This window comes from Balaenoptera physalus, assembly GCF_965194825.1.
Source record: "Balaenoptera physalus genome assembly, chromosome: X".
NCBI lineage: Eukaryota > Metazoa > Chordata > Mammalia > Artiodactyla > Balaenopteridae > Balaenoptera > Balaenoptera physalus.
The window spans coordinates 124,859,231-124,885,174 of record NC_138903.1 but is presented as its reverse complement, the minus strand read 5'-3'; the positions used below and the strand labels follow the sequence as shown (position 1 = coordinate 124,885,174).

Sequence of the window (25,944 nt, the reverse complement as noted above, 5' to 3'; positions counted from 1 at the left end):
CACTCCAGTGGGTGCACTTCTGTGGTATAAGTGTTCTCCAGTCTGTGAGTCACCCACCCAGCAGTTATGGGATTTGATTTTACTGTGATTGCGCCCCTCCTACCGTCTCATTGTGGCTTCTCCTTTGTCTTTGGATGTGGGGTATCTTTTTTGGTGAGTTCCAGCATCCTCCTGTCAGTGATTGTCCAGCAGCCAGTTGTGATTCTGGTGTTCTCGCAAGAGAGAGTGAGAGCACATCCTTCTACTCCACCATCTTGGTTCCTCTCCCATTGTGTTATTTTTTAAAATTATCTTTTATTGAAGTATAGCTGATGTACAAAATTATGTAAGTTACAGGTGTACAGTATAGTGATTCACAATTTTTAAAGGTTATACTTCATTTATAGTTATTATACAATATTGGCTATATTCCCTGTGTTGTACAATATATCCTTGTAGCTTATTTTATATATAATAGTTGGTACCTCTTACTCTCCTACCCCTATATTGCCCCTCCCCACTTCCCTCTTCCCTTTGGTAACCACTAGTTTGTTCTCTATATCTGTGAATCTATTTCCTTTTTGTTATATTCACTAGTGTGTTGTATTTTTTAGATTCCACGTGTAAGTGGCAACATACAGTATTTGTCTTTGTCTGTCTGATTTATTTTACTTAGCATAATGCCCTCCAAGTCCATGCATGTTTTTGCAAATGGCAAATTTTCCTTCTTTTTTATGACTGAGTAATATTCCACTATATATATATATATATATGTGTGTGTGTGTGTGTGTGTGTGTGTGTGTGTGTGTGTGTGTATACACATATATATATATATATGCCACATCTTCTTTATCCATTCATCTGTTGATGGACACTTAGGTTGCTTCCATATCTTGGCAATTGTCAATAATGCTGCTATGAACATTGGGATGCGTGTATCTTTTTGAATTAGTGTTTTTGGTTTTTTTGGGGGGGGGGATATATACCCAGGAGTAGAATTGCTGGGTCAAATAGTAATTCTATTTCTAGTTTTTTGAGAAACCTCCATACTGTTTTCCTATATTGTGTTATTTTAATCTGTTGTGATAGTCCCTATCTTTCAATGGGTAAATCTAATCCGATTACATTTCTTTTGATTGCTATTCTTTTCAAATTTTTTTTCTTGTCACAAACATTATTCACTCAAATGCTTTGCATTTTTGTGTCTGTCTGAGAGATTTTTAGTGATGACCTTACCATTCACAGGGCAGGCTATAGTTTGCCTTTGGATAGAGCTGACTTCATTTAGCATTAAAATAAAAGAAGGATCTCTAGATATTTAGTCCTAAGTCCCTGTTATGCTTTGATCTGTTGAGTTGAATGGCTCATGGTGAGTTTGAATTTTACTCCAAGTGTAGTGGGCATCCACTTAGAATACTTAAGAATGTGGAGATTACATATTTTGATTTGAGAGATAAAAGTATCAGTCTGGCAGAAGTGTCAATAGACTGTGGAGCTAGAGTGAAAGCAAGGAGACCAGTCACCCGGGTAAGAGATGATGGTGGACTGGGCTCTGACAGCAGTGGTGGAGGTGGTGAGAAGTGGCCAGTTCTGGATGTATTTTGAAGATAAACTGCTTGTATTTGCTGATGGAGGAAAAAGATGAATCAAGGCAGGTTCCTAGGTCTTAAGTTTGAGCAATGAGATTAACGGTGGTACCATTTGCTGAGATATGGGTCTGGGAGAGGAACTTCCTAAGTTTTGTTTTGGATATGCTGAGTTTGATTGATTGATATATTTAGTCAACGGATATTTATTTAGTAGCTACTGTGTGTCAAGTACTATTTTAAATGCTTGCCAAACAGCATGAATGAAAGCAACTCCCCCCAAAATCCTTGCCCTCATAGATCTTTCATTATAATTGTAGGATATAGTGAATAAGCGGTAAACATAATAAATAAGGACATTGGAAAAAAATCAGGATGGGGCTAGTGCCAGTGAAGGATCGTTAGTGGTAGAGGAGCATATGTGCATGGTAGGCCTCACTGAAAAAGAGGACTTCAGGAAGACTTGATGGAGATGACAGAATTAGAGAAGAGATCTCTAGGAGGAAGGAACAGTAAGTGCAAAGACCCAGGACAGGAATGTGAATAGCAATTTTGAGGCAAAAAAGCAGAGTGATTAATTGGGAAATGAGGTCATAGAGTTAACTGGACTGTACCAAGTGTGGCTGTGTAGGAATTTGACTTGACTCTGAGCCCTGAGTTGGGAAGCGATTGAGGATTCTTTTTCAACCAGAGGGATAACGTGATCTGATTTGTGTAATAACAGGGTCCTTCTGCCTGCTGTTTTGAGAACAGGCTACAGGGTGAAAGGAGAGAAACAGGGAGAACAGTTAGGAAGCTTTTGCAAGGAACCAGACAAGAGATTATAGTGGTTCGACAAGGCAGTACGAGGTGCTGAAGGATTAGATATGAACTATGAGAGAGGGAGAGAGGGAGAGGGACATATGGAGAAATCAAGGATAACGCCAAACTTTTGGACCCGAGCCACGAGAAGGATGGCACTTCTGCCTACGGTATGGGGAAGAATGAGGCTGGAGTAAGTTTTGATAGAACCTCAAAAATTATGTTGTGAACACGCTTATTTTGGGATGTCAATTAGACAACTGATGGAGATGTTGAATAGGAAGTAAAATGTACTAGTATGGAGTTAAGGAAAGAAGTATGGACTGGTGATATGAATTTGGGAGTTATCAATATGTAGATGGTATTTAAAGCCAAGAGGAGAGTGTAGATAGAAAAGAGACCCACTCTAAGGACTGAGCCCTGGAGCACAGCAGTGTGAAAAGTGCAAGGAAAGCAACTGGCCAAGGAAGCCTTGAATGCGCAACCAGTCCGATAGGAGAAAAACCCAGAGAAAAACTCCCTGGAAGGTAAGTGAAGAAGCTTAATAAGAAAAAGGACGGGGGGAAATTCCCTGGTGGTCCAGTGGTTAGAACTCCACGCTTTCACTGCTGGGGGCCCGGATTCGATCCAAAAAAAAAAAGAAAAGAAAAGGGAGGAAATGTCTCTCATATTCAATGTTGTCTATAGGTCGACTAGGATGACAGTTGAAAATTGACCCTGGGGTTTATAACGTGAAGGTCATTTCTGAGCAGGACAAGATCAACTTTGGTGAAGGTGGAAAGCCTGATCATAGTGGGATTAAGAGGAGAAATCAGGAGATGAATTAGAGGCAGGATGTGCAGAGAACTGTTTCCCAGTGTTTTACTGCAAATGGAAGCATAAAAATGAGGAGATAGCTGACAGGAGGATTAAGGTCTAAGGAAGTTTGTGTGGTTTGTTCTGTAATATCAGAGAAATGACAGTATGTTTGTGTGCTGGTGGGGACAGTGGAGTAGAAAGGGGAAAATGCAAGCGTTGTTGGGGAGGAGTTGCTGGAGTGATGTCCTTTAGTAGGTAAGAAGGGATGAGATCTAGGGCACAAGTGGAGGCCTTGGCCTTGTATAGGGGCAAGGATATTTCATCTCTAGCAACAGGGTCTTTTCCACGGAGATGTGACTAAGTGGAGATGTGACTAAACCCGTACGTTAATTATAACATTAAAAAGTTCTCAAATGTTTCATCACATGGTCTGTTCTGAAAGTCCCCATCCCTACAATTGACTATGGAGAGTGTAGATTCTAGAGAATGTAGCTCGAGGCCTAATTAGCTCCTAAGGATGTCCTGCGGGCATTGTGAGGAGCTGGCTGATTGCAGTGGGCTGATTGAAACCTCCACTTTCAGTCCCCGAACTTCAGCCTCTCCTGATGATTCCTTCTGCCCTAATCAAGACTGACAGTGCAGTTATTTTAGAGCGTAAATCACTTCAATTACAGTAAATGTACTTAATGATATATTTAAGAAAATACTTCTAAAAACTAGTGCTTGCATTTTCAAACTAAAGCCAGGAAAGTGTTTTGTGATTTTTATAACAAAACTGTATTCCTTATTCCTAGTGAATGAATGAAATAGCAAGCACATTTTATGTTCATCTGTTTTTATATTTTCTGTCACAGTATTAGCTCATTTAATTATTCACAAATATAACAATACAGCTATTTTAAACCTTGTAAATTAAACATATAAATGGCCTAAGAGTTATGATCTGACATAGCAATCCTTCTTAGTATAATTTATAATTTGACAGTAATGAAATTCATAAATAGTAATAGCGGTGCTAAAACAGGCAGAAAGAAACCTAACTCATAATGACCAGTTACAAGAAGAAAATAGCTTTTGAAGTGTTAAAGTTGATAACAGCTTAATTACAAGCTATTAAATCTGAGAAATAATCTGTCAATCTTTTTAACCTTTAAATTAAATCTTTCTAATACAAATTCTTGCCTGCCTACAGTGGTTTTATGAGAAGAATTCCAATTATTTTATCTTAATAACCCATCTCTACAATAACTATTCAAATTACAATTGTTTAAACTTTTGGGGGAAACCAGCAATTCCACTCCTAGGTACATAGCTCAGAGAAATGGAATCAGATGTCTACACAGAAACTTGTACATGAATGTTCATTGAGGTGTGATTCATAACAGCCAAAAAGTAGAAACAGCTCCAATTTCCATCAGCTGATAAATGGATAAGCAAGTATGGTATGTCCACAGTGGAACATTATGACTATAAAAAGGAATGAAGGACTTCCCTGGTGGCGCAGTGGTTGGGAGTCCGCCTGCCAATGCAGGGGGACACGGGTTGGGGCCCTGGTCCGGGAGGATCCCACATGCCGTGGAGTAACTAAGCCCGTGCACCACAACTACTGAGCCTGCGCTCTAGAGCCGGCGAGACACAACGACTGAGCCTGCGCGCCTGGAGCCCGTGCTCCGCAGCAGGGGAGGCCACTGTAGTGGGAGGCCCGTGCACCGCAGCGCGGGATGGCCTCCGCTTGCCGCAACTAGAGAGAAGCCCACGTGCAGCAACAAGGACCCAAGGCAGCCAAAAATAAAATAAATTAAAAAAAAAAAAAAGGGAATGAAGTACTGATTCATGCTACAATGTGGATGACCCTTGACAACATGATGCTAAATGAAAGAAGCCAGATACAAAAGGCCACATGTCATATGATTCTATTTATATGAAATGTCCAAAATAGGCAAATCTATACAGACAGAAAGTAGAGTAGTGGTTGCTGTTGGGAGAGGGAGGAGAGGGTATTGGGAACGGGACAGTGACTGTTAATAGGTATAAAGTTTCTGTTTGGGGTGATTAAAATGTTCTAACGTTGAGTACTGGTGATGGTTGCACAGCTCCGTGAGTATATTAAAAGCCACTGAAGATGTACACTTTAAAGGAGTTAATTTTATGGTATGTGAATTATATCTTAATAAACTTGCTTAAAAATATTAGCTTAAAAAAGACACCATGGGGCTTCCCTGGTGGCACAGTGGTTGAGAATCTGCCTGCCAATGCAGGGGACACGGGTTCGAGCCCTGGTCTGGGAGGAACCCACGTGCCACGGAGCAGCTGGGCCCGTGAGCCACAATTACTGAGCCTGTGCATCTGGAGCCTGTGCTCCGCAACAAGAGAGGCCGCGACAGTGAGAGGCCTGCGCACAGCAATGAAGAGTGGCCCCCACTTGCTGCGACTAGAGAAAGCCCTCGCACAGAAACGAAGACCCAACACAGCCAAAAATAAATAAATAAATAAATAAATAAATAAATAAAACAAAACAAACAAACCAAAAACCCGAAAGAAAAAAAAAAAGACACCATGGAAGCTACTTTAGATAGTCACTTAAAACCCCCTTCCAAATAAGTTGAGAAATTTTATTTCTGTTCTACTGTAAAAAAAAAAAAAAAAATACAGCCCCTCTATGTGAAAAAAAATAATGAGGTAAAAGAATAGGCATTTTCCAACATTCTTCTGTTATAGCAAATGACAATTGAAAGGTTGATTAAAGGTCAAAGGGGCACTGTATTTCTAGAAATATTTTTTTAAACTGCTTGAAATCCCAGACAATAAGTGTTGATTGTACAAGCAGGCAAGCACAGATGGATATGAAAAAGTACCACTGCAATGCCAACTTGATATTTGGTAATTTCTGCCTAGAACAGAGTGCTATACTTTCTCTTTTTCTTTTGTTTAGTCTTTTCCCCAACTAGAAACAACTGTGAGAGCCATACAGTAAATTCTGCTGTGGGTGAGCTCGTGAAGGCCATCGTGGAATGGGGAACACTGATGTAGTGGCATACAGGTCCATCAAGCTGCTACATCCAGCTACAACCAGACTAGTGTATCTGACCAGACAGTTCAACCAAGACATGAAAAAATGTCACATCTATATTCCTTCCCAGGAGAACACGCATTTTTTTTTATAGATTTATTTATTTATTTATTTAATTTTTGGCTGTGTTGAGTCTTTGTTTCTGCATGTGGGCTTTCTCTAGTTGTGGCGAGCAGGGGCTACTGTTCGTTGTGGTGAGCGAGCTTCTCATTGCGTTGGCTTCTCTTGTTGCGGAGCACGGGCTCTAGGCACATGGGCTTCAGTAGTTGTGGCTCGCGGGCTCAGTAGTTGTGGCTCGCGGGCTCTAGAGTGCAGGCTCAGTAGTTGTGACACACAGTCTTAGTTGCTCCACGGCATATGGGATCTTCCCGGACCAGGGCTCGAACCCATGTCCCCTGCACTGGCAGGTGGATTCTTAACCACTGCACCACCAGGGATCTTCAGATCTTCTGAAGAATTCAGTGTATTGAAAAAATAAAGAAGTTGACTGAATACCTAAGCAGAAATGCTAATGGCTCAAAAAACTTAATTTTTTTTAGTTTTTTGAGGAATCTCCTATTGTTTTCCACAGTGGCTGCACCAATTTATGTTCCCACCAACAACGTACAAGGGTTCCGTTTAATCCACATCCTCGCCAACATTTATTTGTGTTCTTTTTGATGATAGCCATTCTGACAAGTGTGAAGTGATATCTCATTGTGGTTTTGATTTGCATTTCCCTTGTGATTAGCGATACTGAGTATCTTTTTATGTGCCTGGTGACCATCTGTATGTCTTCTTTGGAAAAATGTCTGTTCAGATCATCTGCCCATTTTTTCATTGGGTTGTTTTTTGGGTTTTTTTTTGATGTTGAGTTGTATGAGCTGTTTATATATTTTTGATATTAACCCCTTATTGGCCATATCATTTGCAAATATTTTCTCCCATTCAGTAGGTTGTTTTTTCATTTTGTTTATGGTTTCCTTTGCTGCATGAAAGCTTTTTTTTTTTTTTTTGCATGAAAGCTTTTAAGTTTAATTAGGTCCCATTTGTTTATTTTTGTTTTTATTTCCTTTGCTTTAGGAGACTGATCCAAGAAAATATTGCTATGATTTATGTCAAAGAGTGTTCTACTTATATTTTTTTCCAGGAGCTTTATGGTTTCTGGTCTTACATTAGGTCTTTAATCCATTTTGAGTTTATTTTTGTATCTGGTTTTAGAGAATGTTCTAATTTCATTCCTTTATATGTAGCTATCCAATTTTCCCAGCTCCACTTATTGAAGACACTGTCTTTTCTCCATTGTATAGTTTTGCCTCCTTTGTCATAGATTAATTGACTGTAAGTGTGTGGGTTTATTTCTGGGCTTTCTATTCTGTGCCATTGCTCTATGTGTCTGTTTTTATTCCAGTACCATGCTGTTTTGATTACCTTAGCTTTGTAGTATAGTCTGAAGTCAGGGAGCATGATTCCTCCAGCTCTGTTCTTTCTCAAGATTCTTTTGGCTATTCAGGGGCTTTTGTGTTTCCATACGAATTTTTAAATTTTTTGTTCTAGTTCTGTGAAAAATGCCATTGGTATTTTGAAGGAATTGCACTGAATCTGTAGATTGCCTTGGGTAGTATGGTCATTTTAACAATATTGATTCTTCCAATCCAAGAACATGGTATATCTTTCCATCTGTTTGTGTCATCTTCAATTTCTTTCATCAGCATCTTATAGTTTTGAGGGCATAATTATTTTGCCTCCTTAATTAGGTTTACTCCTAGGTATTTCATTCTTTTTGAGGTGTTGGTAAATAGGATTGTTTCCTTAATTCACTTTCTGATAGTTCATTATTAGTGTATAGAAATGCAACAGATTTCTGTATATTAATTTTGTATCCTGCAATTTTATCAGATTTATTAATGAGCTCTAGTAGTTTTCTGGTGGCATCTTTATTTTCTATGTATAGTATCATGTCACTTGCAAATAGTGACAGTTTTACTTCTTCCTTTCTAATTTGGATTCCTTTTATTTCCTTCTACCATATGACCCAGCAATTCCACTCCTGGGTATATATCTGAAAAATACAAAAACACTAATTCGAAAAGATACATGCACCCCAGTGTTCATAGCAGCATTGTTTACAGTTGCCAAGATGTGGAAGCAACCTAAGTGTCCATCAACAGATGAATAGATAAAGAAGATGTGGTATATATATATACAATGGAATACTACTCCACCATAAAAAAGAATGAAATTTTGCCATTTGCAGCAACATGGATGAACTTGGAGGGCATTACACAAAGTAAAATAAGTCAGACAGAGAAAGACAAATACTGTATGTTAACACTTATATGTTAAATCTAAAGAATACAACAAACTGGTGAATATAAGAAAAAAGAAGCAGACTCACAGATTTAGAGAACAAACTACTGGTTACCAGTAGGGAGAGGGAAGGGAGGATGGGCAAGATAGGGGTAGGGGATTAAGAAGTACAAACTATTAGGTATAAAATAAACTACATAAAAAATAAATAAATAAATAAATAAATAAACTACAAGGAGGGAATTCCATGGCGGTCCAGTGGTTAGGACTCCGCGCTTTCACTGCTGAGGGCCCGGGTTTAATCCCTGGTCAGGGAACTAAGATCCCACAAGCCATGTAACGCATCCCCCCCCCAAAAAAAATAAACTACAAGAATATATTGTACAATACAGGGACTATAGCCAATACTTTATAATAACTATAAATGGAGCATAATTCTTAAAAATTGTGAATTACTCTACTATATACCTGTAACATATAATATTGTACATCAACTATACTTCAATAAAAAATTAAATAAAAAAATAAAAATAAAAAAATAAAATATTGGCTATATATATATTTAAAAGCCTGCTTTTACTAGGATGGTAAATTGTACTTTCTAGTTTACACAGCACATTCACAGGCATTACCTTATTTGAGTCTCTTGACAAACCGTGATTTAGGTAGGATTTGTGCCCGTATATCTATTATGGAGATGAGGAAATAATCTCAGTGGTTGAAACTCACTTCAGGTCCCATGTCTAGTAGGTGTCTTAGCCAAAAATTGAACCTTTGTAACTGACTTCTGTGCAGGGTTTCTTTTATTATACACTGATGCCACCATCAACCACGTGCTTTGTGAATAGTCCTCCAGAACCACTTTGGTGAGGAAGTTGCTTCTGATCTTCTAAGAACACTTGATTGCAGGTCCTGTTGGAGCCATCATGCCATCAGGTTCCAATGATCCCAATTCCAGCTTTAATCTCATTGCAAAGCATATCATTTCTTCAAATATTTATTGTGTTTCACATTATCACTTCCACTTTTACTATCTCATATCTGCTTAGTACTTCTATCTTATTTCATCCTTCCCCTCCCTATGGGAGACATTAAAGCACAGTAGTTAAAAGCATTGACTTTGGAGTCAGGTGGGACACAAATTTTATACCCTGGTTTTGTCACCTATTAACTTTTGAACTTGTACAAATTACTTGACCTAAATGGGGCTCAATTTTCTTGTACAGGCAGACCTTGTTTTATTGTGCTTCACTTTATTGCACTTTGCAGATACCATTTTTTTTTTTTTTTTTTTTTTTTACAAGTTGAGGGTTTGTGGCAGCCCTGTGTCCAGAAAGTCTGTTGGCACCGTTTTTCCAATGGCATTTGCTCACTTAATGTCCCTGTCACATTTTGGTAATCCTTGCAGTATTTCAAACTTTTCCATTATTATTATATTTGTTATGGTGATGTGTGATTAGTGATCTGTGATGTTAGTGTTGTCATTGTTTTAGGGCCACAAACTGTGCCCATATAAGACAGGGAAGTTAATCGATAAATGTTGTGTGTGTTCTGAGTGCTCCACCCACTGGCCATTTCCTCGACTCTCTCCCTCCCCTCAGGCCTCCCTATTCCCTGAGACACAACAGTATTGAAATTAGGCCAATAAGTAATCCTACAATGACCTCTAAGTGTGAAAGGAAGAGTCACACATCTCTCACTTTAAATCAAAAGCCAGAAATGATTAAGCTTAGTGAAGAAGGTATGTTGAAATCCAGGACTGGCCACAAGCTAGGCCTCTTGCACCAAACAGTTAACCAAGTTGCAAATGCAAAGGAGAAGTCCTTTAAGGAAAATAAAAGTGCTACTCCAGTGAACATGCAAAAGATAAGAAAGTGAAACAGCCTTATTGCTGATCTGGAGAAAGTTTTAATGGTCTGGATAAAAGGTCAAAGCAGCCACAACATTCCTTTAATCCAAAGCCTAATCTAGAGCAAGGCCCTAACTCTTCAATTCTGTGAAGGTTGAGAGAGGTGAAGAAACTGCAGAAGAAGAATAGTTTGAAGCTAGCAGAGTTTGGTTCATGAGGTTTAAGGAAGGAAGCCATATATATAACATAAAAGTACAAGGTGAAGCAGCAAGTGCTGATATAGAAGCTGCAGCAAGTTATCCAGAAGATCTTGCTAAGATCATTAATGAAGGTGGCTACACTAAACAACAGATTTTCAATGGAGATAAAACAGCCTTCTATTGGAAGAAGATGCCATGTAGGACTTTCATAGCTAGAGAGGAGAAGTCAATGCCTGGCTTCAAAGCTTCAAAGGACAGGCTGACTCTCCTGTTAGGGGTCAATGTAGCTGGTGACTTTCAGTTGAAGCCAGTGCTCACTTACCACTCTGAAACTCCTAGGGCCCTTAAGAATTATGTTACATCTACTCTTCCTGTGCTTTATAAATGGAACAACAAAGCCTGAATGACAGCACATCTGTTGACAACATGGTTTACTAAATATTTTTTTTCCATTAGTTCATGTCTTTTATTAACCAATATACAATTACTTGTGTTCTGGTTTGTTGAAACAATAGGTCAGACAACATTTGCCACAGTAATGTCTGTCAAAGTGGCTGGCCATAAAAACTCCAGCACCATATTCATCTGAAGGGCACTCCCGACGAAGGCGACTGATTTTGCCATTCTCATTCACCTTATAGTATTTCAGGACAGCCAGCTTAACCTTCTTTCTCTTATGCTTGTTCTTCTTGGGAGTGGTGTAAGACTTCTTCTTCCTTTTCTTGGCACCACCATGAAGTCTCAACACAAGATGAAGAGCGGACTCCTTTTGAATGTTGTAGTCAGACAAAGTACGTCCATATTCCAGTTGCTTGCCAGCAAAGATCAGTCTTTGCTGGTCAGGGGAAATTCCTTCCTTGTCCTGGATCTTGGCCTTTACATTTTCTATTGTATCCAAGGGTTCGACCTCGAGAGTGATGGTCTTCCTGTCAGGGTCTTCACGAAAATCTGCAAACTGGCAGCAGTGCCACTGCAGATGGCGGATCCGAAAGAAAGGGTGCTGCGCCAGCCCACAGGCTACTAAATATTTTAAGCCCACTTACTGCTCTGAAAAAAAGAATCATTTCAAAACACTACTGCTCACTGACAAAGCACCTGGTCACCCAAGAGCTGTGATGGAGATGTACAAGGGGATTCATGTTGTTTTCCTGCCTGCTAACACAACATCCATTCTGCAGCCCGTGGATCAAGGAGTCATTTCAACATTCAAGTTTTACTATTTAAGGAATACATTTCCTAAGGCTATAGCTGCCCATAGATAGTGATTCTCTGATGGATCTGGGCAAAGTAAATTGAAAACCTTCTGGAAAGGAAGGAGTCACATCTGTGATTCATGTGAAGGGTTCAAAATATCAACAATCACAGGAGTGTGGAAGAAGTTGATTCCAACCCTCATGGATGACTCTGTGGGGTTCAAGACCTCAGTGGAGGAAGTTATTGCATTTGTGGTGGAAATAGCAAGAGAACTAGAAGTAGAAGTGGAGCGTGAAGATGTGACGGGATTGCTGCAATCTCATGAGAAAACCTTAATGGATGAGGAGTCGCTTCTTATGGATGAGCAAAGAAAGTGTCTTGAGATGGAATCTACTCCTGGTGAAGAAGCTGTGAAGATTGTTGAAATGGCAACACAGGATTTAGAATATGACATCAACTTAGTTGATAAAGCAGCAGCAGGGTTTGAGAGGACTGACTCCAATTTTGAAAGAAGTTCCACTGTGGGTCAAATGCTATCAGACAGCATTGCATGCTACAGAGAAATCGTTTGTGAAGGGAAGAGTCAATCAATGCAGCAAACTTCATTGTTGTCTTATTTTAAGAAAGTGCCACGGCCACCCCAGCCTTCGGCAACCATCACCCTGATCAGTCAGCAGCCACCAACAGCGAGGCAAAAAGATTACAACTCTCTGAAGGCTTAGATTATGGTTATCATTTTTTAGCAAAGTAAAGTATTTTTAAATTAAGGTACAAACATCATTTTTTCTAGGCAGAAAGATATTGCACACTTAGTAGACTACATACAGTACAGTGTAAAGATAACTTTTATATGCACTGAGAAACCAAAGAATTCACATGACTTGCTTTAGTGCCATATTCGCTTTATGGCAGTGGTGTAGAACCAAACTTGCAGTATCTCTGAGGGAAGCCTATGTGTAGCATAGAGAGAGGAACCAAATCCCCTTCAAATGTTGTAATATTTGAATGTAAGGTGGCAGTCTAATTCATCATCCGAATAATCAGAGGGCCACGGGTGCACGTGGGATTGCTGTGGACAGCCAGGACCTAGGGCGCCCGTCCTAAACGACACGTGCGTGGGGTGGGACCAGCACACCGTCTGGGTCACAGCAAGGGCGTCACACATGCTGTTCTCTCGGACTCAGACACTCCTCTTCCCACTCTTCCCTGGCCGGCTTCTCCTCATTCTTCAGATCACAGTTTAAATGCCACCTCTTCATAGATGCCATCCCTCACTATCCTGTCCAGGACATCCTTTTCTTTTCTTTCATAAAACTTATTGCAGGCATGAATGAAATAATGCCATTTGCAGCAACGTGGATGGACCTGGAGATTATCATACTAAGTGAAGTAAGTCAGACAGAGAAAGATAAATATCATGTGATATTGCTTATATGCAGAATCTTAAAAAAAATGATACAAATGAACTTATTTACAAAACAGACTCAGAGACTTACAGAACAAACTTAAGGTTACGGCTGGGGGGAGGGCAGGGTGCGGGGGGAGGGATAGATTGGGAGTTTGGGATTGACATGTACACACTGCTATATTTAAAATAGATAACCGACAAGGACCTACTGTAAAAAACAAAAAAAACAAAACTTATTGCAGGCATGTATTTGTGTACTTGTTGGTTGCCTCTTTCTCTTTTCTGCTGGAAGCTCCGTTTCGGCAGAGACCACATCTGTTTCATTCCCCAGTGTATTCCCAGAGGCTTGCTTACTTCTTGGTAGGCATTCACATAGTTTATAGGATGAATAAATGAATGTATGAATATTAATTCCTTTTCCCTGTACTAGAGGTTCTCAGTTAGGATGGTTTTGCCCCCTAGGGAACATTTGGCGGTGTCTGGAGACATTTTTGGATATCACGGTTGGAGTGAGATTGCCTCTAGCATGTAGAGTAGCTGCTAGCATGTAGAGTAGCTGCTAGCATGTAGAGCCCAGGGATGCTGCTAAACGTTCTACAGTGCACGGGGCAGCCCCCCGAAACGAAGGGTTACCCAACCCCAATGTCAGTAGTGATGAGATCTAGGAGTCCTGCCCTATGCCCAGTGATGTAAGAAATTTCGTTACCCTGAGTGGGTGCCAAGATAATGGCTGTATTGAAAAAGCTTCTTGTATTTTAATCTTAAGGATGCATATCATTAAAACGGTGAAAGAGATCAACTAGACTCATTCTGTATCTCAAGAAGTAAGCAGTAGATCACACTAGAAGATATCATAATTTACTCTTAAAGTTCTTTGTAGGTGAGTCTTCTTAACTGTTTACAATTTATCGTGGTTAATTTCATCCCCTTTCTACACATACTTATTTTTGTACTAAACTAGATGTATGAAAATTATATAGCAGTGTTAGACATACAGTCTGGCCTAATATGTGCAACGTCCTCTAATGTGTATGGAGTTAAGTCCCTCACAGGCTTTGTCCTCAGTAAGCTTACACTCCTTGACTAATCCCACATGAATATCTCATTCTGGCAGCCTCAGACCATCACTTGGAGTAGTTTATCATTATCCAGGATTTCCTAGGTCCCGAGTAGGTACGCCACTAGACGAGCGTGATGCGTGGCCTCGTTATGCTGTATGAAGACAGAATCCTGTCTGGCCTTCAGCCATCTAGAGTTTAAGCCCACAGAATGGAAAACCCACATTCTTACAACGTTGTAGTAAACAGTGAATCTGTGTTTCAGTTCAGTTAAAGCCCAAAGGATCACAGGAAACATTTCAAATGTTAAGGATGCTTTGTGCTATGGGAAATCTAGCAGACCATTTCTGCAACTTGCATGTGTCAGGCGCTACTTGTCTGTCAGGCACTGCGATAAGCAGTGGGGAGAAGAGGATGAGTGAAACACAGTCCTGCACAGGAGGGAGACGTGCTCAGGATGTTCCCTGTCTCAGCAGGCTGCGTCGTCATTCACCCGGTTGCCCAGGCTGCAAAACTTGGGATCATTCTTTTTTGTCTTTCAAAGTATTTTTTTAATAAATTTATTTACTTTATTTATTTTATAAATTTTGGGTCTTCGTTGCTGTGCACGGGCTTTCTCTAGTTGCGGTGAGCGGGGGCTGCTCTTCATTGCGGTGCACGGGCTTCTCATTGCGGTGGCTTCTATTGTTGTGGAGCACAGGTTCTAGGCACACGGACTTCAGTACTTGTGGCTCGCGGGCTCTAGAGCACAGGCTCAGTAGTTGTGGCGCACGGGCTTAGTTGCTCCGCGGCATGTGGGATCTTCCCGGACCAGGGCTCGAACCCGTGTCCCCTGCATTGGCAGGCGGATTCTTAACCACTGCGCCACCAGGGAAGCCCGGGATCATTCTTGACTCCTTGCTCTCACCCCTGTATGCAGTCCACCAGCAAACTGTGTTGACTCCATCTCAGACATGTCCTCTTCTTCCACAGCCCCCTCTACCAAACCATGTAAACCATCGTTAGCTCTCTCCTGGACTGTTACAATCGTCTGATAACTGGTCATGTTTCTTCCACCCTCTGAATATTGATTTATGTACTTCAGGAGAGTGTGGCTCTTATAAAATAGAAGTCAGACTTGCCATTCCTCTACTGTCTTCCCATTGCCAGTAGAATAAAATCTAAACTTAGATGGTCAAGCTTATGCTAGTCTCTCTGACCACCTCTCCTCCTACTTCTACTGTCCCCTCTACTAAAGCCCTAATATACCAGTTTCATACCAACTGACCTCGTCACCTGATATGAGCTTAGCACACTTGGGAGCAGTTCAGTTAGACGTTGGCTCTACCCTCAAAATGTTGAGCATCTGTGGGGGAGATAGATCAGGTTAATATAGCCATGAGATGTACTTGGTTTCTGATGATATGGGGAAGACGTGGTTTCTGATGATATGGGGAAGACTTTCTGGAGGAAAAAATCAAGCTCTATCTTGGAAAATAAAAGAGGCTACAACAAAGCAGTTCTGAGAATAGAAGGGGAAATTAACTTGAATATGAACAGAAGTAAAAGAAAGGGTGATAAATGCAGATTTCATGGCTGCAACCTAGAGATGTACCAAGGCCAGGGTGGCATTTTTCAATACGTGCATGGCTGTTTCTTTCCAGCAAAATAAAGGAAAAAGTACCTAAAATCTGTCTACTGTGTACCTTATACTAGGCATCATTCTAGTTACTTTATGTACATTGTCTCATTTGATTCTTGTGACACTGATATGGCATTGGTGGCGTAATCCCTTTTGAAAACACAGGAAGCTAAGGCAAAAGAGGTTACATTACATGCCAAAAATTAAGAGTGGCAGAACCGATATTTGAATCTAGGTCTCTCTGCTTCCAAAATCCATTGTTTTCCACGAAGACACACTCATCTCCCTATTACGTTGTTAAACTCTTGAAGAACAGAATTTCCCCCCAGCAACATCATCAGTCTCACGGTGAGATCTCACAGGTGACTAGGGAAATGGAAATGATTTTTCGAAGACTTTGGGTATGTTTTTGAAGCAAGTCAGGTTTACTCAAAGAAGGTCTTTGTTTTGCCTCCATGACTCTTTGGAAAATCATTTTCTACCAATACAAATGCATTTGATCTGTTAAGCCTGTTCCAAATGAATTGCTCATTTGCTTAAACATAAATTTGGTTTGGAAAACACTTGCCAGTGTAGAGACAGCTTCAACATGAATTATGGCACTTGGAGTGTTCAAGATTGATCGTGGCTGGACTTGGGATTCATGTCATATTTTTCTGCAGAAGAGTTTTAGGAAGTTTAGTTATGACACCACTTGAAGTCAGCTTAGTCCATTGGGAATTTTAATTAAGTTCTGGGCAGCCACCGAGTAGACCATATTCTGAGGCCAATTTTTTCCAAGTAGCCATAGAAAGTTGGACATGTTTACATGAGTGCTGTTCATGGACATAAATTATAGCCAGTGGGAAGGTTCAGAGGGTAGAAAGTTGGCTCAAAGTTCTCTTTGCAGAAACTTGAAGCCAACTTAACCATCAGAGATGCATGTTTGCTTCTACTTCTTGTAAAATAATACTTGAATTTTAAAAAATTTGGTTCTGGAAGGCTATCTTCTCACTTACAATCAAATCTAGCCCAGGAATTAATTTTTTCAGACCATCAGTGAGTATTCCTGATGCCCAAAGCTCACAAAAATTGCCTAAGTTTCTTTTTTGGGTGCAATTATATACTTGAATTTTGGTTTTCTTTAAGTATATTTCTCCCTACATGAAATCTTTCCTCTTTAAAAATCTTTGCCGTTCTCTGGATGTGGTGGACTAAGAGGTAGTTGGTGAAAGAGAGTGGCTGGGCTTAGGCCACTAGTTCAGTGTTTGTTATTTGTAGTCCTGACTTTCCTTCTCACACTATGGATGAAACTGCTTATTTCTCTAGTCAAAACGTCAAAATTTTCTATTTTAAATAAAACTTAAAGCTGCACTTCCCAAGTACTGCATAAAAAGGCAGGCTTTAAGTTTGAGGAGAAGGTTGTGAAAATTAAGAATGAATATCTATTTTTCAAATTCTTTTCCTCTCTCCTTCTCCCAGAATCTTTGCTTTGGGTAAGGACAGTAAGTACCATCCTGGCAGCCTCCCTGGCTTCAAAGCTCAGTCATCATTTGATTTCTGTCTCTTCCTCAAAACCTTACCAGTTGCCAAGACTTGTAGTTCTGCATCTAAAATATTCCTCAATGGCCCTTTTCTTTCCTTTGCCACTGTGATCACTCTCTTTCATCCAAAAATCGGGGTGGGTGATGGCCTACACTCCTCCTTTCTCTCCTCCCTAAAAGTGCTGTAGTTTTTGCCACTTAAACATCTCTCTGACCCTCATCGTTTCTTGCCTAAACAGTGAGAAGAGTCTCCTAGTTGGTCAGCTTGACTCTACTCTTGTCTCCATTGCCATGCTCTGTTTCCATGTCTGTCTCCCTTTTCTAGATCATTAGCTACTTGACAATGATACTCTCCTACTCAATGCTGTCTCTTCAGGACCTATTACAATGCCTGCCATACAGTGTAGATCATTAACATGTATTCAGCAATAAATGTTAGTGAACACCTACTCTGTGCTAAGAACTGGGACTGCAGAAGTGAATAAAGCAGACATGGCTCTGCCTTCATGCCACCGAAGATCTAGTGGAGAGAGAAAGACCAAGAACAAGTAAGAAACAAACAAAAATTAAGTTTCATTAAATGGTGTGAGTTTAAAAAGCTACGGGATGAATAGAGAATAAGAAAGGAGTTCTTACTTTAGGTATGAGTCACAGAAGCCTGAAAAAGGTAGCAAGCCACATAATGAAAGGGCAAAGAGAATGGCAGACAAAAAAACAGCATATGCAAAGGTCCTGTGGTAGAAAGAACTTGGTCTATTTGAGGAACAGAAAGGAGACCAGTGTGGCTGAAGCCTAGTGTCATGAAATAAAGCAGAATACCTAGCCCAGGGCCAGGCAGATCAGGGCCACAACCTGAATTTTCATGCAAGGGCAAAGGGCTTTAAAGATGAGGATAAGGGCATCAGATAAACATTTGGAAAAGATCAGTCTGGCTGCTATGGGAGGAGCCGGAAGGGGACAGAAAGACTAGTAGGTGCTGTTGTAGGAATCCAGGTATGAGTTATTGCATGCATAAGTTGTGTCTTGTCTGGATTTCTGTAATTGCTTTCTATCTCTATGTCATCCTAATTCACTTTCCACCCCAGGTTTATTTTTCTAGTGAAGCTTTAATCGCATTTCTCTATTCTACATTTTCGAATACAGAAAAAATTCCAGTTTCAAACTCCTAAGTATGGAATTTAAGACTTCCTGTGACATTCCTCTGTGTAGACTTATCTTGCAGTTTCTTTCCTAGATCGATCCTGTGCTCAAGCCAAACTCTGTTACTCATCATTTCCCAAAGGTTCCCCTCTCTTTCCCACCCCTATGTACTGAATCAGGTGATTCTGCTTGGAAGGCTTTCTTCCTCATTTCTTGCTATTAAGTATTTGTGCTTCTGATTGGCACTGGCTCAGGCACAGCTGTCCCGTGGTATCTGTGGGGGATTGGTGGCAGGACCCCCGTGGATACCAAACTCCACGGGTGCTCAAGTCCCTTGTATATTGATAAAATGGTGTAGGATTTGCAAGTAACCTACACACCTCCTGTATACTTCAAATCATCTCTAGATTACTTATAATACTTAATATAATGTACATGCTACGTAAATAGTTCTAAATACAATGTAACTGCTACGTAAATGGTTGCTGAGGTGACAAATTCAAGTTTTGTTTTCTGGAACTTTCTGGAATTTTAAAAAATATTTTCAATCCAGGGCTTCCCTGGTGGTGCAGTGGTTAAGAATCCACCTGCCAATGCAGGGGACACAGGTTCGAGCCCTGGTCTGGGAAGATCCCACATGCCGCAGAGCTACTAAGCCTGTGTGCCACAACTACTGAGCCTGCGCTCTAGAGCCCCCGAGCCACAACTACTGAGCCCATGTGCCACAACTACTGAAGCCCACACGCCTAGAGCCCATGCTCCGCAACAAAAGAAGCCACTGCAATGAGAAGCCTGCGCAAGGCCACAAAGAGTAGCCCCTGCTCGCTGCAACTAGAGAAAAGCCAGCGTGCAGCAATGAAGACCCAATGCAGCCAAAAGTAAAATAATAAATAAATTTATAAAAAAATATATTTTCAATCCAAAGTTGGTTGAATCTGCAGATATGGAACCCACAGATATGGAGGGCCGACTGTACTGACCTTATATGAAACCTTTTTTTATATCAGTAACCAGGAGTGCCTCCCTCATTTGAATCTCTATTTATAGCATGTTTTTCTCTTTTTCCTACCTTGCTCTGTGTTATCTTAGATTCCTGTCATTCCTTTTCTGAATTAACTAGCACCTTGAACGTTGCATGAGCTCAGTTAAGTTTTTATTGAAATCAATGCATTTCTGTATATTGTAGTATCTAACAAAATAGTGTGTGTGTGAGTGTACCTGCGTGTTTAGTGCCCCATAGCTTAGTACTTATTGCATAATTTTAAGGTTATTTTTAAAAGGCAGGTTTGCTTTAGAGCCTTAGATACATATTTAGTTTGAATCTTGGAACATCTGGTTCTCAGATATAACAAGCTCATATGCATGTGTTTGCTCCAGAAAATCCCCCTACTTCCTAAGAATAGTAAGAGCTTGGCACTTACCTCTAAATCATAATCTTTAATTAAACATTGAGATTTCAGAAGTTAACGTGTATGAGGGGATAGCAAGAAGGTAGTGGCTATAATAAAGGAACTGTGCAAGGGAGGAAATTATGTTGGGGTTGGCGTTAGCTTAACCAGATGTGCTGGAAAAAAGCTGAGAGCTGATTAGAATCTCAAATGTCAAAGAGAAATGACGGGGCTTCCCTGGTGGCGCAGTGGTTGAGAATTTGCCTGCTAATGCAGGGGACACGGGTTCGAGCCCTGGTCTGGGAAGATCCCACATGCCGCGGAGCAACTAGGCCTGTGAGCCACAGCTGCTGAGCCTGCACATCTGGAGCCTGTGCTCCGCAACAAGAGAGGCCACGATAGTGAGAGGCCCGCGCACGGCGATGAAGAGTGGCCCCCGCTTGCCGCAACTAGAGAAAGCCCTAGCACAGAAATGAAGGCCCAACATAGCAATCAATCAATCAATCAATCAATCAATCAATAAATCTTAAAAAAAAAAAAAAAAGAGAAATGACAGCCATCAATAGTAAGAGGTAGGTCATCCTATGAGAGAGGCAGATGTTTATTTGCCAGAGGGTTGAATGATTCAGGAGAAATGTTCTAACATGTGGCATTTCAAGATTTACAATGTGATGGGTACTGTGGATGAAACAATAGCCTTGGCCTTAGATAGACTTAGGTTCTATCATGTGCCTCTTTGATAGGAAATAATCTTCTTGAATTACAGAATTGTTTTCAATGGGATTACAGTATGGTCAGGTATACAATCTCTAGTTCCAGGCAAAAGTGTGTTCGAATCATGGTATTTCCACTTTTTAGATTGATGGCTGTCAAATTGGTTTATCTCTGTGAGCTTCAGCTTTCTTGTTTGGAATATGGCAGCAACAATACTCCTTACCACCCAGGGTTGTTGTGAAGATGAAATGAACGATTTCATGCAGAGCATTTAGTATAGAGTCTAGCACCTAGTAAAGTGCTGTTAATTTCTTTCTCCCTCTTTTTTCCTTTGTAAGGAATTTAGGCAAGAGGTGATGGTGTCCTAGTCTAAGCTAGTGGCATTGGGGAAGGCAATCATTTTAAAATTACTTAAGAAGTAGAATTGGCAGGATGTAATTATTGGAAATTGGGGAGGATGGGCCGGAGAGGACAGAGCTCAGGATGATGTACAGGCTTCTCACTGAGATAAGGAGACATTGGAAAAGCAATAGTGGTGGAGACGGAGAACAGATTTTTCAGTTAGTTTTCAATGCAGTGAGTTTAAGGTGCATGTGGGTAATCCCAGTATCATGTCTAGCAGGAGGATGGCTATGAAATTCTGGAAATCAGGAGACAGAAGTGGACTGGAGATGCACAGCTGATATTTACTGGCACACACCTTAGTGCCATAGGCTGCATTTTGTATCTCCCCCAAATTCATATATTGAAAACTGTCTTAGCCTGTTCAGGCTCTATAACAAAATGCCAGAGACTGGGTAGCTTATAAACAACAGAAATTTATTTCTCACAGTTTTGGAGGCTGAGAAATCCAAGATCAAAGCACCAGAATGATCACGTTCTGGTGAGGGTCTACTTCCTGGTTCACAGCCAACACTTTTTCACTGTGTCCTCACATGGTGGAAGGGGATACAGATCTCTCTGGAGCCTCTTTCATAAGGCACTAATCCCATATATGAGGGTTCCACCCTCATGCCCTAAGCACCTCCCAAAGGCCCCACCTACTTATACCATCACCTTTAGGGGTTAGGATTTCAACATATGAATTTGGCGGGGGCGGGGTGCAGAATCATTCAGACCATAGCAAAATCTTTGTCCCGAGCAGTTCAAACCCAACTTGTTCAAGGGTCAAATGTACATCATTTTATTTGTGTAAAATTTTGGTCTTCTACATTAAATTTTGGTTCACAAAACCTATACTTTCCTAGAATATTTGAAATTTGGAAGAGAAGGGAGCATTTAAAGCCAGATCTAGGAACCAAGGAAACAAATTATTTTGGCTCCGAAACAAACAAACAAACAGCAGGTAATGGAAGAGTTTTTAATAAAAGTGTTCTAGGAGCAAAGGGAACAAATAGGAAGGGAAATGCTGCAGAGTTAAGCCAGTAGTTAAAAAAGTAAAGAAGTGTGCTTCAAAGATATGTAATAATTCCCAGCTCCTAGAGACTGTCATACAGAGTGAAATAAGTCAGAAAGAGAAAAACAAATATCGTATATTAACGCATATATGTGGAACCTAGAAAAATGGTACAGATCAACCGGTTTGCAGGACAGAAATAAGAGACACAGATGTAGAGAATAAACGTATGGACACCAAGGGGGTAAGCGGGGGGCGGGGGGGGGGGGTGGTGGTGGTGTGATGAATTGGGAGATTGGAATTGATATATATACACTAATATGTATAAAAGGGATAACTAATAAGAACCTGCTGTGTAAAAAATAAAAAAAATCAAAAACTTCCCAGCTCAAGAAGTAAGAATTGAAATGCCTCCATGTGGGGCTGGGGATTCTAATGGCTAGAGGTTTCATTACCGATTGGCACAAGCTTTTTGAGATGAACTGAATGAACCTTTTTCTCCTGCATTTTCGACGGGCAAGGCTGGAAATGACCTTTGCAGAGGAACTGGAGAAGGAGTTACCAAGATAGAGTGTATGTCATAAGGGCAGGTCCACAGGGGCGACGCAGAGCAATGTGGGAGGCAGCAAAGGCCACAGAGGACCCAACGCGGCCAAAAATAAAATGAATAAAATAAATAAATTTATTAAAAAAATACTTTAAAAGACAAAAAAGAATGATCCCAAGTTTTGCAGCCTGGGCAACCGGGTGAATGACGACGCAGTCTGCTGAGACAGGGAACATCCTGAGCATGTCTCCCTCCTGTGCAGGACTGTGTTTCACTCATCTTCTTCTCCCCACTGCTTATCGCAGTGCCTGACAGACAAGTCGCGCCTGACACATGCAAGTTGCAGAAATGGTCTGCTAGATTTCCCATAGCACAAAGCATCCTTAACATTTGAAAATCGAGCAGAACAATGTCACCTGGCAGAGGTTAAAACCTACCTGACAGTTTCTGGTGCCAGAGTCCCTGTATTTAGCTATTTTAGGATTTATCCCCATCTTTATGACCTGGAAACAGCTTTGCTGCTGAGGCTGGAATGTGGAGTAGGATCGATGTCACTTGACAGGGAATCTTGTCTCAAATATTCCCTCTATCCCTCTCTAGCCCCCTCCCCCTGCTTTATTTTGCTGCATAGCAAGTATCACTGCCTGGTGTATTGTGTGTATTTGTTTATAGATCCCCTCACAAGAATAAGCTCCATTAGAGCAGGGATGGTTCCTGATTTACTCAGTGCCATATTCCTGGCATCAAGGTTGCCACTCAGTAGATACAATTTGAGTAAATGAATGAATAAATGTTATTTGGCACCGAAGATGCCAGAGGTCAGTAACTAACTAACGGTAGGAGGTGGCTTGAGGATGGCGGCTTCTAATCTCATCTACTTACTGGGAAGGGAGAGAGCTTTCCAAGAAGAAATGGAAAAGGGCAACTTAGGATAACGTGTCTGAAGAAGGTGACCGTACCCAAGAACCTGAAAAAGAAAAATTTGGCAAATAGTTTAATCCAAATATTCCAGACTTTATCAGACCATGACTACAAAATAAGGTCTGTTAGAAATAGTGATGAGATTTGAGGGTAACTGAGTTGTATTAGGTCAAGAATCCAGGAATGTTCTAATCTCGTTTAATCCAGAACTCCTCTTCCTTGTGAGATTCCCGAGAGACCGGCACGCAAAGGGAAATGGCAAATAGAAAAGCAAAGTGCTGCTTTATGATTATGTGACTAGTACTGGTGAAATTCCCTCATTAGAGACATCTCTGGTCAATTATGCTGTGGCTCAGGGCTTATGCTCATGATCTAAGGAATAGCCTTTGTGAGAGGCCAGCAACGGTTAACTTGCCCCATTGCCTCATTGAGTTACTGATGAAGTATGAATAAAGTGTTTACACTTGTAAAGGAATAAGCATTCCTGTTTTTTAAAAAAATTTTGTGTTATCTGGCCCATTAGAAGGTTAGCTCCACGAGTGTAGGGATCCTCTGTTGCTTTGTTCACAGCTCTGTCCCCATTGCCTAGAACACCGTGGCACATAGCAGGTGCTCCATGAATAGATGCCGAAAGAGTGAGCAACTTTGCATTTTCCATCCCCCAAGGAGAAATGAGAGCACTTGGATTCTCTTGAGAAAGTAAGTGCCCATGACACAGGTCCCAGCTCTGAAAGCTTGGAGAGTGGGGTATCCTGGCTTGCTGTGCACAAGCCTCTGTTCAGACATCTTTCAAACCCATCAAATAAATGATGGCTGGACTCTTTTAAAGATTGCTCTCCCAGGGGCACCAGGGCACCTATTTAAAATCAACAAGCAGGTTACTCGTGGTGGACAGGGTTGATAGACAGGGCTTCTAGTATACTTAGATACAGGAAAGAGAGTGGTTATAGTTGGAGCATTTTTGTTGGTGCACATCCCATAACAGACTGACTATAGATGCGTATGCCTAGCAGTTACATGCTTGGGGGTTTGGGTCCTTGAAGGGATTTTTTTCCATATCATTTTTTAAAAAAGAGAAACACATTCTTTGTACAAAGAATCCAATGGGAATCATGCATTAAATAGGCATAGGTTATACATTCTTTGACATATAAAATTTTTTTATCCCCAAAGTATTTTTTCCTTTTTTCTTAATGAAGAATATGGTGCTGGTTTTCTTAATTCTTTCTTTTTCTGATTCTGTGTATTAAGGGATTCTGGGGGGAAAACTAAGCTTCCAGTAAAACCTGATTTAAAATGTCATTTAAAAATGGGAAAGCCCTGCTTACTGCATTATTAAATCTTTTCCTGCCTAATACTGGGAACCGACAGAAACAATATTCTGTTTGTTCAGATTTAGAGAGGAAAGAGGTGGAAATTCAAATACTTGCAGTTTCATATAATCTGAAGCTTCAAATTTTCTGTATGTTATGTTTCCATTGTGAGGTACATATGCTTAAAAATGAGGGGAGATGCAATAATAGAAGCTAATCTATACTCAGATGTTATCACTTGTCTTTCATTCATTGCTGACTTAAGATTTTGAAGCCTTCAACTTGACATAAAGACAATTATTTTTTCCTGCATTCATTTTCTCCCATGTTTGATTATGAAGGGAAGCAGAATTTCCACCTCAAAATATGCCTCTGACATAAGGATTATTTTGAGCAGATAATTTTTTAAGAAAAAGCAGACACGGGAAAAGCTCTGAAAGCTGAGTAGAAGTTACCCTTTTGTAAGAGACATTTACATTTACAAGGGAAATCTCCATTTGTAAAGGTGTCTCCCTATCTGTACCAGGAAGAGATTTGGAAGACAAGGGTGACTCTAAATCTCTAGAAACTCTTATCAATGGAGAAGGCAGTGACCTAAATCTGCACAACCTTGTTCACTGTGCTTTGCCTGAAAACCTCCCATAACTGGCTCCCTCCCCCCAATATCTTTCTTTGGTCTTTAGCTGGGAGCAGTATTTAAGGTGGTGGCTTGGACATTTCTGGGAGGTACTCAGTTTTCCTGGGTCTCTCCCATGTATACAGGAGGGATCCATGCTATTAAACTTCTGTTGTTTTCCTCCTGTTACGGGGGTCTCAGCCAAGAATCTAGCAGGGTAGAAGGAAAATTATTTTTCTTCTCCTACCATTCTTTGAAACATTTAAAAAACGGGTCTTAGAAAATTGATGTCTTGTTCTTTTGTTGGTTCAGTTTTTCCCCAATTTAAATTACTTCTTTACAGGAATCTCTGTGTTTAATACGTAAGGATGGTATTATTTATAACTTTTGCTTTAAATACATAAGTATGGCCGCAAGGGAACCCCATATCCCTTTGCAGATTGCACCCCGTACCACGCAGCATAGCCCCCTCCCCAACCCTCTAGGGCTTCGATCACTGTGAGTCCGTTCAGCCACTTGGCACCTGTGAGTGC

The 25,944-nt window shown here is 40.6% G+C and overlaps 1 long non-coding RNA gene and 1 pseudogene across 2 annotated transcripts in view; both read right to left on the bottom strand.

The window, feature by feature from the left end:
• The window catches only part of LOC309652047, a 183,485-nt gene that overhangs the window by 75,713 nt on the left and 81,828 nt on the right, over positions 1-25,944 (bottom strand). The gene's annotated exons all lie outside the window — the stretch shown is intronic.
• LOC309652750 (ubiquitin-ribosomal protein eS31 fusion protein pseudogene) lies at positions 11,014-15,277 on the bottom strand (annotated as a pseudogene). Its single transcript has 2 exons — positions 15,140-15,277; positions 11,014-11,589 (listed from the first exon to the last, which is right to left on the bottom strand). The product of its transcript is annotated as a ubiquitin-ribosomal protein eS31 fusion protein pseudogene (transcript).